Genomic DNA, 15,091 nt, shown 5'->3' with positions numbered 1-15,091 from the left:
CTTTACTATCCTCTTCTGTGATTGACCAGTGGTAACAAAAATCTATACTGGACACTTGCTATACTTGAAACCCTGTACACACACCCCTCATCTCCTTATGCCTGCACCACAATTTTTCTCTAGAGAATGTTCTTGCTCAAGCATCCAATATCTACTGCCCAGGTGATGCAGACACTTCCTTTAGCTTCTGGCACAAATGCGTAATGTAGTTAGACTTGGTTAAGACTCTGTAGTCCTTTGGTCACCAAACATGGTTCAAGACCGGACATGAGTCCCAATCAGAGCCAATGGATTGGAATATCAGAGCTTGGAAACTGTTTAAAGAAAGGCAGACTTTCAATTGAACTAGAACTGTAAGGATGTAAACATGGAGCTCCTGGAGGCCACTGTGGCACAAGACAGGAGAGTGTATCTATGACTAAAGCCATTAGTGAGGAAAGGAAAGGAGTGAGGAAAGAAAAGCCTCTAAATTCTTCACATCTGGGTACAATGTGAAGCTGGAAGAGAGGATGGATCCAAATGATTTCATTCGATTCCCTGGGTGCGGACTTGTCTGAAGCCATACCAGCCTCTGGACTTTCAAGTATCATGAGCCAATAATCTCTCTCTATGCTCAAGCCGGTTGTAGGTAGGTATTCTGCCACTTGAAGACACATAATTCTTACTGACTTTTACATCACTGTTTCTAAAATGTCTGCTTTTTGGCAGGCAAACGAGAACTGAGTAGTCATTTTCCCAGCCAACTAAAGTCCCTACATAAAAATAAATAAATCATAACTTGACGCTGGCTTAACAAACATCATTTCTTTCCAAATGTTACTGATTATTAATGTGATCAATCTAACTCTGTGTAAAACACATAAATGGAATAGCACTATATCTTTAAAAATCTTTTAATTTGCAAGTGCTCAGGGAAACCATCTGATATATGATAGCTCTCAGAAAGCGGTTTTAGTCCTAGCACTTGAAAGTCTTGTGTTCAATTACAAATATGGCTTATTAAACAGCAATCTCATTTTATTTGCTCTTACCCATACTGGACTTCGCTTTTGCTAATACTTAGGACACGCCCTGTGAATTAAGCTCTTAGGACAATGCCTTTAATCTTTCCTGCAATTGACATTCATATTTAAAACAGTGTAAAGATGTGTTATGAAAATGCAATGCCCACAACTTATGCAAGAGATGTGGGAGAGAAACTTGCCTTGGCACCTCATTTATTTCCTTCAGGTTTATAATCTATGGAATGGAGTCTGTCAATACTTTCTTCTTCAACAGTTAGCTTGCTATTGTGCAGTGACACATAGAATTGTAGGACTTAAGTTTCTACATGTTATTTAAATATTACTCTATATTTATATATATATAAGCTATTATTCACTTTCAATATATAAATACACATATTTTTGTGTATATATGTATTAAATATATAGCCAAAATTGTCTACAGTCTGAATCATTAATCCTTCTCCATGTCACCAACCCATCATAATCAGAATAGACTTTCCTTTCTATCGGAGCTTTTCTATCTATATCACTGGGGTGATCAAGAATTTGCTTGATTGTGTGGTTTACTTATGTCAGACTCTGGAGGGCTGGCAGTGGTCCTTAGGAGGTGAGAACTCTGGTTTATGATTATAGCTGTTACCTGCTCACCAAATTGTCTACGCGTTGCTTAAGGCTTTACTACTCAGGAAAAAACAATTAATAAACTAATTTAAGAAATATAAACTGCTTCCTTAATCTTAATTTGTTTTTTAAAATGACTGCTGAAAGAGTGTTCTAAGCTTGAAAAATTGTAGAATAGTTTTGTTTAATGTATTCAAGGCCATTTACTAGTTTATTTTAAAATTTTTGTCCTGCTTTGTTCTAAAAAGATTTAAGGAAACTCAGACATTAAGCAAAAGTCTTGCCTCCCAGTCCATTCCTGGTTCCATGCCAGTGTGCTGAGCTGATGATGCAGACCTGCTTCCTGTCATCCCCACCATCATAGAATGCAGGCAAGAAGACTCTACGCCCAGCACAAATGACTAGCTGTCATTTGTGAAGCCTCTTGCTCATTGCCACATTCCCTTCTTCAGTCAGCCTTCAGGAAGAAGGTCATTCCTCTGCTGACTAAGCTTTCCAGTGTGCCCCAGGCAGCCCTTTCATTGTGAGAAGTCTCTTAGTGAAAGGCAGGACTGGTCAACCCTAAGGAAGAGTTGTATAGAATAAATTTCTAATTAGTGAAGAGAAATGTTCATGCCACTCACTCAAAAAAAAAAAAAAAACCCAGTAAGCTGCATGATTGACAGTTATCATCACTTATATCATGCTGCCTGTCAGTGACAATATAAATAATGCTTGCTTAATTAATCTACAAATAAGCAATGAAGAACCAATGAAGGAGTATGGAAAATCCAAATCTTAATTTTCTTGAAAGTGTAAGAGGCTAAATTATCATATTAGAAGTTAAACCCAAGTGTTTCTCTGTGTACATAAGAGGTAGAGATAATATAACAGAAATAAAACTTTATACAAATGTGAGTAAAAACACATGTTTAAAAATATATGCTTGTAAAGAAATGCTACAATACAATATTTTAGTAGTAATTTCCGTTTTAAAAAGATATTGTCATTGTATTAATCTTGTGAACAACCCTATAAAATAGAACCAGAAAAATTACATTTGAAGATGAGAACACAAGTGATTTGCCTAATATCACATAACTTTTTAGTATCAGAAAACAGAAACTGGACCCCTTTCTTACAACTTATACAAAAATAACCTCAAGATGGATTAAAGACTTAAATGTAAAACCTAAAACCATAAAAACCTAGAAGAAAACCTAGGCAATACCATTCAGGACACAGGCATGGGCAAAGACTTCGTGACTAAAATGCCAAAATCAATTGCAACAAAAGCCAAAATTGACAAATGGGATTTAATTAAACTAAAGAACTTCTGTTCAGCAAAAGAAACTATCATCAGATTGTACAGGCAACCTACAGAATGGGAGAAAATTTTTGCAATCTACCCATATGACAAAGGTCTAATATCTGGAATCTACAAGGAACTTAAACAAATTTACAAAAAAAACACAACCCCATCAAAAAGTGGGTGAAGGATATGAACAGGCACTTCTCAAAAGAAGTCATTTATGTGGCCAACAAACATATGAAAAAAAGCTCATCATCACTGGTCATTAGAGAAATTCAAATTAAAACCACAATGAGATACCATCTCATGCCAGTTAGAATGGTGATCATTAAAAAATCTGGAAACAACAGATGCTGGAGAGGATGTGGAGAAATAGGAATGCTTTTACACTGTTGGTGGGAGTGTAAATCAGTTCAACCATTGTGGAAGACAGTGTGGTGATTCCTCAAGGATCTAGAACCAGAAATACCATTTGACCCAGCAATCCCATTACTGAGTATATATCCAAAGGATTATACATCATTCTACTCTAAAGACACATGCACACATATGTTTATTGCAGAACTTTTTACAATAGTAAAGACTTGGGACCAACCCAAATGCCCATCAATGATAGACTGGATAAAGAAAATGTGACACATATACACCACGGAATACTACACAGTCACAAAAAAGAATGAGTTGTGTCCTTTGCTAGGACATGGATGAAGCTGGAAACCATCATCCTCAGCAAACTAACACAGAAACAGAAAACCAAACACCACATGTCCTCACTCATAAGTTGAAGTTGAACAACGAGAACACATGGACACAGGGAGGGGAACATCACACACCGGGGCCTGTCAGGGAGTGTGGGGAAAGTGGAGGGAGAGCATTAGGACAAATGCATGCAGGGCTTAAAACCTAGATGATGAGTTGATGGGTGCAACAAACCACCAATGCACATGTATACCTATGTAACAAACCTGCACATTCAGCATATGTATCCCATGTAAAAAATAAAACAGGCTTTGAGAGAATAGCTTAGTAATTTTGAGTGAATAGATTTTAATTTTTAAGTATCTAAGAAAAATGTTTAACAGTAAAAGCCCACGAGTCTACAATTATCTTAAAATAAAAAAAAATGTAATTAAAAAGTCCAGCAACCATGCTCACTTTTTGTAAGAGCTCTCCAATTTCCTTCAGGTAACTACCTCTCTTCTGCTCTCAGTCAACATGATTTGGGTGGGCTGACTTGATTCCCTTCTCAAAAGACGGTAATGTGACCCAGGTTTGGTTATTTAGAGACTCACATTGTCCTGGCTCCTGGGATTAGCCAAGGTTGGACACCAGACCCAATCAGAAGCTATTAGAGGTTTTTCTGGGATTTCTGATGAAGCATTTGGTAATAAAATATATTCATTCTCACTGTTCTTGAATCTTGCTGAATGTCAGCCAGGACTTGCAGGAGTATGTCATGTGCCGGTAACCTCTCTAACAAGGAAGGAAGCATAGAAGAAAACTGGGCAGATGGTGAGAGGAACAGATTCCAGATGCCATCATTTGAAGACTTGGGCCCAGACGTGCCCAAAGTACCTCTAGCTCCTACAATTTTTAGCTCCATGAGACTTTTATTTCCCCTTTGTCTTGAATCCTTTTGAACTGAAGTTCTGTCACTTACAATCTAAAGAGCTCTAAAATTCACATCGTGTCAATAAAGCCATATGATTTTCTTTAAATTAGCTTTCTAGCAGTACCGATTAATGCACTTCACATAAATCATTCTGTGTAAAGTCATTGACTTCAGAACATCTACATGTCTTAAAGCCTTCTATCCCATCTTTGAAGCTTTATCTATTTCACATCAAGAGAAGAAATAATTTTTCTTTGAAGAGCCGTTGCAGTCAGGTATCCTAAAGCACCTGTGCATACCTCAGGCTTCAGATAAGCAGCCATGTTAAAACTGCCATGTTGTTTGTGTTGTCAGTCCCCTTCTATAGACTGTGAGCTTGTTGCGATCAGGGACTATATTTTATTCTCACTTATGTCCCATCATCCTAAAGAATGCATGGAACACCCTAAGCTTTCAGTAAATACTTGTTAACTAAGTGAATAACCTGAGCTTTAATATTTTTTATACATCACAGTTACAACCTCAAATTTTTCCTTGAAGTTTAAAGACGAGGTTCCCTGTCTCAATTCCCCTGCTTACATTGATTTTATGTGATTTTTTTTCACAAAAAACACATCCAGCATGTCTCTTTGATCTGTCATAATAATTAAATAGCATAGGTGAATGACAAATTCTTACCTGGACGCTTCCACCCCTAAGAAATAGAGCTAAACAGGCAATACACATTTATTTATGTTTACAAATCTACCCAGGTCAAGTGACCTGAAACCTTCCTTTAACAATGGCTGCTTCCTCTGCTGTGTTCTTAAAACTGAGTAAATTATTAAATAGGGGGATAGATGGAATAAATTAGTAGAATCTACCTGAAGGCTGGGAAACCGACACTCTTAAAACAGTGAGAATAAATCAACAACTAATATTTATCCAAGTGCTTGCAATTGTCCAGCCCATGCAGAGCACCTGCCTTGGTGTTAACCAGCATTTAACTACTATGTAAGCAGGCTGCCAGGCCCTCCTTAATGCCAGGAATTATTTTGGAATCTAAAGTCTGTGTTTGCATTATCTGTCCTTCTATGTGGCTCCCTCCCGAGCCTCCCATAGCCTAAGCCCGCCCACCCACTCAATAAGACTGCCTGGTGCGGAAGCAAACCACTGTGTTAAGTCCATTCATTTCCTGCACAACAGCCCACCCTCATCTCACCTGCTCCACTTGAGACTGAACAATTAGGTCCAGGTGTGCAGTGACACAGAGCAATGGGGACCAAAGCTAGGGCCACCTGTCTTGCTGGCTGATAGAGGGAAAGATATTTCTGGAAGACTACGCGTTGCCAATTTGGGGCAAATTATATCTCCAGCTAGAGAAACATTTTATAAGGAAAGTAAAGGTGCTATTTTTTTTTTTTTTTTGTCCAGAGAGAGATTAAAAAAAAAAAACAAAACTTGTATTGCTAATCTATTGCAAGAAAAATAAATATACAGTTGCCCTCCAAAAGATGTTACAAATACTTAGTGTTATTTATAAGGGGAGAGAAAAGAATTGTTTGAATCTGTCCATACAGTTGAGCATGTCTATAATAGGTTATGGTTTTTCTCCATAGAAACAAACTTTGTATGTTTAAAGTTACTTCTAAGTCTTTATGTTCTCCAGGCTTAAAACATGATAACACAATTAACATTTCCCTACGGGATTTCTGTCCCCTTAACAATTGTGTTATTGCTACCCTTTTATTTGGGTAGATTTTGAGAATCATTATTCATAAACTCTGTCTACTCTTCTTAAAAGTCATTATTTGTCTCAAAATTCAGCAATTAAAAATTTATGGTATGAGTACTCCTGCTGACAGTGGCTCTTAATTTTACCACTTCTTTTTCAGTTGCTTAATTAGGTCTCAGGCTAGAAATGCTACAACATTAGAAAATGCATTAGTTTTGTTATCAAAGAAATAATCCTTTCTTTCAGAGATGTTTGTAATTTATTTTATGGTCTTGCCCATTTGTTTATGCAATTATTTACTATGTAAGCTATTGTGTACCAGAAAATACATTAGAAAATTTTGGGATACAAGGACAAGTAATATATTAAAGCTTTCATAAAGTTTATAATCTAATAGATGATCTAAAATATTTAACAATTATAATACGCATCTACAGATAATAAATGACAAAAGAGAGCAATAAAAGAATGTGGTTGGATTTAGAGTAGGGAAAAACAGCTCTTAGAAGTATGGGAAACAGGTAGCATATGCAATGGATTATATAATTTATAATATTTTATTACTTATTGTATTGTGAAAAACAAGCATATTCAAAAGCAGAAAGAACAGTATAATGGACTTATCCCCATATGCACTCATTACCAAAATTTTACCAAACTTGATTCATCTATTTGTTTTTCTCTTTCTGAATTATTTTAAAACAAAACCCAGATTTTTATAACATTGTATCCTTATGTTATACAGGATACATTTCCAAAATATACCCTCATTTTTAACATAACACAATACCATTATTACTCATAGCAAAATAAATATAATTCCTTGTTTTTATTTAATAACTAGTCCATATTCAAAATTCCTCTCTTACCTAAAAAATGCCTTTTTCTAGTTGGTTTGTTAGAATTGGATAGTGGATATTTTGTGGAAAGTCATGAATATTAGGTTCAGGAGTTCAGTATTGATTTTATTGACTACAGCAGGAGACTGGGGCTTCTTAAAGATTTTGTTTAGGAGAATGGGATATTGAAAATGATGCTCTAGGAAGCAGGCTTGACATCAGTGGGGAATCACTTAGGTCAGAAAATGATTGCAGTATCTCTACTGAGAGGTCATAAAGACTTCATTCCGGTGGTAGCAGTACTATGGTGCTGATTAGAGACTTTGTTTGATCACCAGTTGATCAGATAAGAAACATGAGAAAGCAGGAGGAAATGAAGACATCTCTAGGTTTTCCATTGTTGTATAATTAGAGTGCTGTAGTTAAATTAGAAACATATGACCATATGAATATTATGACTAAATATTTGTTGGACACTGTGACTGGCACTGCTAAATGCTTCACATGGATTTTTTTTTCATTTAATGCTCAGAAGTCTATAAGGTAAGAATTGGTGTTGTCTTTATTTTAAAGATGCAGAAATTAAGGTTTCAAGTGGTCAAGTAACTTGACCAAAATCACATAGCTGGTGAATTTGGAATAGGAATGTCAGTGGTTACCGAGTTTCATACTTAGAGAAAGGAATTTGATGGATTGGAGAAAAAACAGTGAGTTACTCCATTTCATAGCATCAAGCCTTTAGTGAAAGAAAAATTTCTTTCAGGCACTGTGAACATAAAAAAGACATATAACAAGATCACACTAGATAGAAAAACTTCCAATGTCCTTCTTAAGGTAACACCCAAAGTATAAAAGGGTAGATAAATCAATAAAAGTAGTTTATGTTAAGTTCATGGTGAAACAAATCCATTGGCTCTCAGACATGTTATTGATCAGAAGTGCTTAGTTCTAGGTAATGGAGGTAAGAGAGGATGTCCAACTTGATCTGCACCTTGCAAAAAGATAGATTTCAGGCTGGGCAAAGTCAATGGTGTAAAGGCACAGAGGCAGAAGTGAGCAATGGACCATGGATGATCCAAAGTGGCTGGTGGGAGTCGTGAATAAAACCATGCCTGAGCAATGGAATGTATTTAATACTTATTATTAAGAATAAGACAAGGTTGTGTTTTTATTATTTGTCAAGCATGATGACCAGTTCAGCTTAAGATTATGTTGAGTTGGTGGTGGTGGCATGGCAGCCAGACAGATGCTTATTATTTGAAGACCCACTACTGACAATCAGAAGATTAAAATTAAGGCTGGAAAAATATTGAGGAATCATATATTAAAAGTCATCCCTGAAGGCACAAGACTAAACAGAGTGCTGCTGGTGCAAATTGTCAACGTTAGTGAAGAGCTTCCTTTCCTCTCTCCTGCCCTTCCTCTCTTCCTGCCTCCTTCCTTTCTTCCTACCCTCCTTCCTTCCCTTATTTTGTTTTCTTTTTAATAACGGCTCATAGTCAGAGGCATTATGCCGCAATTGAAGATTGAAATAATGATTGAAGGTTGGAAGGAGATACAATAATATAAAATAATAGAAAGGACAAGTTTTGAGCAGAAATTGAAGGAAATAGAATCTGGAGCAATGGTAGGGAGGACAGAAACGGAAAAATGATTTCTTCTCTGATGCAAGCTCTTCACCTGGGATCTCTTTTATAAACTACAAATTGGTCTAAATGTCACTGATCATTTGTATTTGGATGTCCCACAAGTAGTTTAAACACAGAAATCCCTGAACTAAATGACTCATCTTCAAAGACACAAACCTGGTCTAGCTAATGTTTACTTATCTTCATGAGTAGCATACAGAGATACTATTTTGTTCAAGTCAAAAGCCTGAGGGTCACCATTATTCCTCCTTCTCTCTCACTGTTCTATCCAGTTTCAAAATCAGGTTTAATGATACCTCCTCGATATTGTGATGGAATTTGAATTTTCACTCTTTTACTATGAAAATATACTTAGTATGAAAACAACTATTATGTTCTATTCTTTGGTATACTTGCAGAATAGAAGATAAATAATTTCCCCAAGCTCTTGTAAGGGTTTGAAGATAGAGATACCCATGACAATGATGAAAGGGATATAGTTTTTTAGTTGCCATAGATTTAAATTAAGGATTTAACGAACTCTCAAAGTCTATTTTAAAAAATGGATTTTGGGGGTAGAAGCTGTGTGTCTTGAAGAAGTGGTTGGAGGCAGGAGGGGATGCTCCAGTTCAGAAAAATCTTCCAAATAATGAAAAAAGAAATAGGCCTGTAGGAATCTGAGTAGCAGAGAGCCTGTTTCCTGGAAGATCTCTGGAGAGATAATACTATCTCACCAAAGGACTGCTTCCTGATGTGCGTAAGTAGAAGGGATTTAGCCACCAGTTTCCAACTTCATGGGGAATCACGGCATATCTTACACGGATGTATGAGAGAGGTAAACACATCAATGGAAAACTGAAAAGTAAATTGTTTGGACAGAAGACTAAGGTCATTAGGTAAGACTTGGGAAACTTAATCACTGGTGATGGGAGAGGGGGTCATAAGTTCTAAAATAAATAATTTGGATTTCTTGCCACTTCGTTCGAATGGGGCACCAAAATCTAAATAAAATATATTTGTAGAATATAAGGAAATGTAGCATCTCCTATATGCCTAGGTTGTGGACTCTGAACTAGGCTTACTACACTGGTCATAGGCTTAAAGTATTATCATATTAATAAGGCCTTCCGTATGATCAACTAACTTAAATCTCAATCCACCACTCCATCAAACATTCTGATCTCTTCAACCAGATTTTAATTTTTACTTGTTTACTTAGCACTAATCACGTTCTGACATTTAATATCACTTACTAATTCATTAATATTATTGTTTATTGTCCACATTTGCGCCACTCCCAAAGCATGTGCTTCATGAAGGCAGGGATCTTTGTTTTGTTCACTGATACATAAACAAGCACCAAGAAGAGTTGCTGGCAAAGAGTAGATGCTCAGTAATATTTGTTAAATAAATGAATCCTTGTAACCTATGCAAATATATGACAAAAGATTGAGCCCCTCACCTCTACCTTTATACCTGGGTCCTACACAAGACTCTGGAACTTTGATACATTGAGTGGAGGTGCCCTATAGTAATTACTGAAGTTGAAGTTACTGTTGATCTATTATTTTTCACACACATAGATATAGATTAAAATTCATATCTACAACATAAACTATAATATCTTCTAAATCCATATACTTGTGTCCATTTCCGCTTACATTAACTTTTGCATAAGATCATCTTCTCCCAGGTTTATGACAGTAACATTCCATCTCTCTCCATATTTTTCTTCTTAGCCACTTCCTAGTAGATGAAGTTTTTAAATAATGTAGTTCTTTGCTTGTTTTCTAGCTTTTTCTTCATTAGCACCTCCCAGTTCCCCTGATTCCCCCATGTTCATACTCATCTTAACAGCTCCTCTTTTTGTTCAGAGCTTATGGGAAAGTTGCATTTGTCAATTTACCTTTGTAAACTTAAAAAAAAAGAGGAGTTATTTTCTGAAATATGAACATATAATAATTTCCATCATGATTACTCTGATGTTTTAAAACCCTTGATTTTCTCCACTAATAAAGTGAACTTATAAACTGTGAAGGATTTTTTTTAGTTGAAATTATCTTTTAAAATTGATAAACTAAATGAAAATGTATTATACATAAAATAAAGCTTTTCAATATATTACATCTTCTAGATTTAGAAGACGTGGTCTAAGCATGATTTCCTATTTTATTGTTTTAGTATTAAAGAATGCTAAACAACCAGTAAAAATATAATGTAAGCTGGAAATATGATGCAAGTAAATATTTTCCAAAATAAAAGAGAGCATATTAAATTAAAATTTTAATTCTTTTCATATTGACCTAATCATATAAAGATTTGGACATAGTTGGCTACTCACATGTACCAAATTTTAGAAGATAAAATGAGAAATTATATAAGGGAAATGCCTGCGTGCTTGCTTATAATTAGCAAAAGGTGTTAGGAACTCATGAAAAAAACAATACATTTTTCCCTTTAGCTTAGATGATCTGACAGTGTCATACTAACAAAGAGTGTATAGGGAAAAAAAAGCCTGTTGCTCAGTCACAAAGCCCTAGAGTAGACAGTGTGTGTGCATATGGGTAAACAGATTATCCAGCCATCATTCCTGAGAGAAGCAGAGAGACGTGTATCTCCCAGTACCTGCCCTTATCTGCTTCACACCTGTCTTTTCTGATGAAACCCCATGGTAAATAATGGGCGTTTACAAGCACCTAAGAATATTCAGTCATTTTAATGGATGAATCATTTTCACCTCCTCCATTAATGACGTGTATAGCAGTATGACAGGGAGTACAGTTAAGTTGATACCTTACACTTGGAAAGATCAGGACCCTATCAAGTATATTACCCTAATTGCATTTTCAAGAATAAATAGTAGTTTTCCAGATGTTGGAGGGAAATGGGGGCGAGAATGGCAATAAAGGAAAGTAATTTCAAACCAAAGGAATGGCAACTAAAAAGGCATAGTGACCCAACACCTTTGAAAAATTGCTATTACATAGCTGTGCAACTATAGCACAGAAGGTAATCTATACTGGAAGCCATTTGGAAAGTATGTTTTACTCTATTGTTCTTTTATAATACAGGTTAAAATTTTTTAATATTGCTGAATCAAGCACACCTTCTAAATAATATTTGACAGTTATTATATCTGAAATGAGCCCTTGATATAAAATCATATTGTCTAATGCATATATTTTAAACTGGCAATTATCCTGTTTTATTTGGCCAATTTTTAACCATCATGTAATTTTCACATTTCTGTACCAATTTTTCTCACCTGAAAAATCTGAAAATTATCTACCCTTCTTAACTTGTATAGATGTTTTAAAGGAAGAAGATGTAACAAAGGTAAAAGTGTTTTATTATCTTTTATCAGGTCATGTATTTCATTGTGTAATTTATGGCATAATATATTAGGCAGTGGGCAAAAGTGAGTTAGTCTCAGTATTTACAATCAGGAGATACAAATCTAAACTAGACTATAGAGGTGTGAAATTGTAGATGATATGTAAATTTTGTTTATTTAACATACCTGCAAACACAGTGGTAGTTAACTTTGTTACTAAGATGACTGAAGACAGAAGCATAGGAGCTGAGTATCAGCTTGAATAGGCCTTCTGGCATAAGAGGAATTCCAGGAGAGACTCAATTTAAAATAATGATGAATGCCATCCTAGACTCAACTTAAAAAGAGAATAACTTAGAGGTAAATAAGTACAAATAGTATGAAGGTACATCTTAACTGTACTTTTAATGCCTTAAATTTATTTTTTGAAAATTACACTAATAATGCACTTCTTATTACACTAATAAGCATACAAAGTTCAAACAGAACAGATATATACAGATCAAATCCTGGAAATTCCACTTATTTCACCTTTCATTACTTTTTCCTTCCTCAGAGGTGACAACTGTCAAAAAACTTGCCTGTTATTTTGAAATTTGAAATACAATCCACATGCAAAAAAGTGCATAAATGTTTGGCTCAATGAATTACCAGGAAGTGAATTCCTATATAACTACTACCCAGATTAAGAAATAGGATCTTACTAGTACCCAGAATAGCCCTTATCTCAACCAATCTTGCCAAAAGCTCTATCTTATCTCAAGAGAAACCAATGCTCTTACTTCCAATATTAGAGATTATTTAACCTGTTTTTATTTCTATCTTTCAAGAGTCTGGCTTTGTTGTCCAGGCTGCAGTGAACTGGCATGATCATAGCTCACTGTAGCCTGGAACTCCCTGGCTCAAGTGATTCTCCCATCTCTGCCTCCTGAGTAGCTGGACAGGTGCACACCACCATACCAAACTAATTTTTATTTTTTTCATTTTTTTTGTAGAGACAGGGTCTTGCCATTTTTCCCAGGCTGGTCTTGAACTCCTGGAGGCTCAAGTGATCCTCCCACTTCAGCCTTCAAAAATGTTGAGATTATAGGTTTGAGCCACCATGCCCAGCCCTGTTTTTAAATTTAATAATGTTTTGCTTACATACCTTCTTCGTCCTCAGCCTCAGATTTGTGAAATCCAGCATATTTCTGTGGGTAGCTGCAGTTTTTCATTTTCATGTTAGTATGATACTATAGATTCAGAATACACCACAATTCTTATATCCATTCTCCTGTTCAAGATATTTCTGTTCTTTCTTGTTTGACCTGTTTTCAATAATGCTTCCACAGGCATTCTTGTACACACACACATTTCTGTCAGGTATACGCCTAAGAGTGGCACTTGCTGGCTCACAGAGTAGACTCATGTTCAGTTGATAATGCCAAACCATTTTTCTAAGTGGTTATACTAGTTTACATTCCTACCTGAAGTCTCTGACAGCTTCTGTAGCTCTAGATTCTCACAAACAGTATGATAAGCCTTTTTAAGTTGTAGCCATTCTGGTGGATGTGGAGTGGTACTTCATTAGTCCAGCAGAACAGTAGTATTCCTCCAATCACTGTTTGGGAAATAATGGTCTAGGAAACAAGAAAATTGGGCCAGAGTCTGGGAATCTTTTGGTAGATCTATAGATGTTACAAAAAGTATTCTTTGGCTATGAAGCTTATAAAATCAAATAGAAACCAGCATTATAGCTCCTACCCACAAAGGCTCTGAAGACCTTGAGTAATCAGAAACAGTAGACATGCACAGAGCTACCTATGAGTCCCAGCTGGAGGCTATTAGCTCTCTTCTAGTATGAATTTCTGTGATTTATGCATGATATGTTTACAACATATGGTCACACACCACTAAGGCTCCAGAGACCTTATGTTGGTAATCAATGACTATTTCACCTTAACCCTCTCAGAATCCACTCACTGAAGATTTGCAAACTACCTGTCATTCTGTCTATAGAAAAAAAGTACGAAAGTCACAATGAAGTTAGAATCATAGCAAATGATACCACACCTCTGGTCACTCTTCCTTTATATAATTTTCTACTTTTAATGACAAGATAAAATTAGTTTCTTTAGCAACAAAGAGTAAAGCTCTCTTTGCTGGCATTTATTTATTTTTCTTTTTTTCTATGAGGAATATCACCACAATAATTATCATTTACTTTTCTTATTTTGTTCAAACCAGTTCTCATTAAAATGTGGCCTAGTATAACCTAAGAAAAATCAGTTCCTCAGAAGACATCATCAGAAAACTCTTTGGAGCATCTGGATACCCAAAACTGAGTGATAGAATTAATATTCTATTAAATGTTACTAGTAATCGTAAAATGAGTGTGGAGCAGTAGGGACTGGCACTTAATGAACATTTAGTTGAGAGACAGTGAGCAGGGCTAGTTTGTTCATGAGTAGAGAAGAAAAAGTTAAAAGTGCCTAGAAAATAGGAATCTTTCATGACAGAAAATGTACACAATGAAACAATGAAATGTTATAAATTTACACTAAACGTGTGAGTATCAGTGATCTAAATTAGTGGAAGCTGATTGCCTTTGTGTTCTTTCAGCATCTGACAAATGCTTGTATTATGAGTGATCTTACCCAATTACAACTGCTTGTGTTGGGATGAGATGTGAGGTGCTGTATTAGTCCATTTTCACACTGCCATGAAGAAACACTGGAGACTGGGTAATGTATAAAGAAAAAGAGGTTTAATGGACTCACTGTTCCACATGGCTGGGGAGGCCTCACAATCATGGTGGAATGTGAAGGAAGAGCAAAGGCACATCTTACATGGTGGCAGGCAAGAGAACGTGTGCAGGGGACACGTTCCTCTTTATAAAACCATCAGCTCTCATGAGACTTATTCATTATCACAAGAACAGCATGGGCAAAACTCGCCCCCATGATTAAATTACCTCCCACCAGGTGCCCCCCCACGACATGTAGGGATTATGGGAGCTACAATTCAAGATGATATCTGGGTGGGGACACAGCCAAACCATATCAG

Source organism: Pan paniscus, chromosome 13 (assembly GCF_029289425.2).
Source record: "Pan paniscus chromosome 13, NHGRI_mPanPan1-v2.0_pri, whole genome shotgun sequence".
NCBI lineage: Eukaryota > Metazoa > Chordata > Mammalia > Primates > Hominidae > Pan > Pan paniscus.
This window is presented reverse-complemented; position numbering follows the sequence as displayed.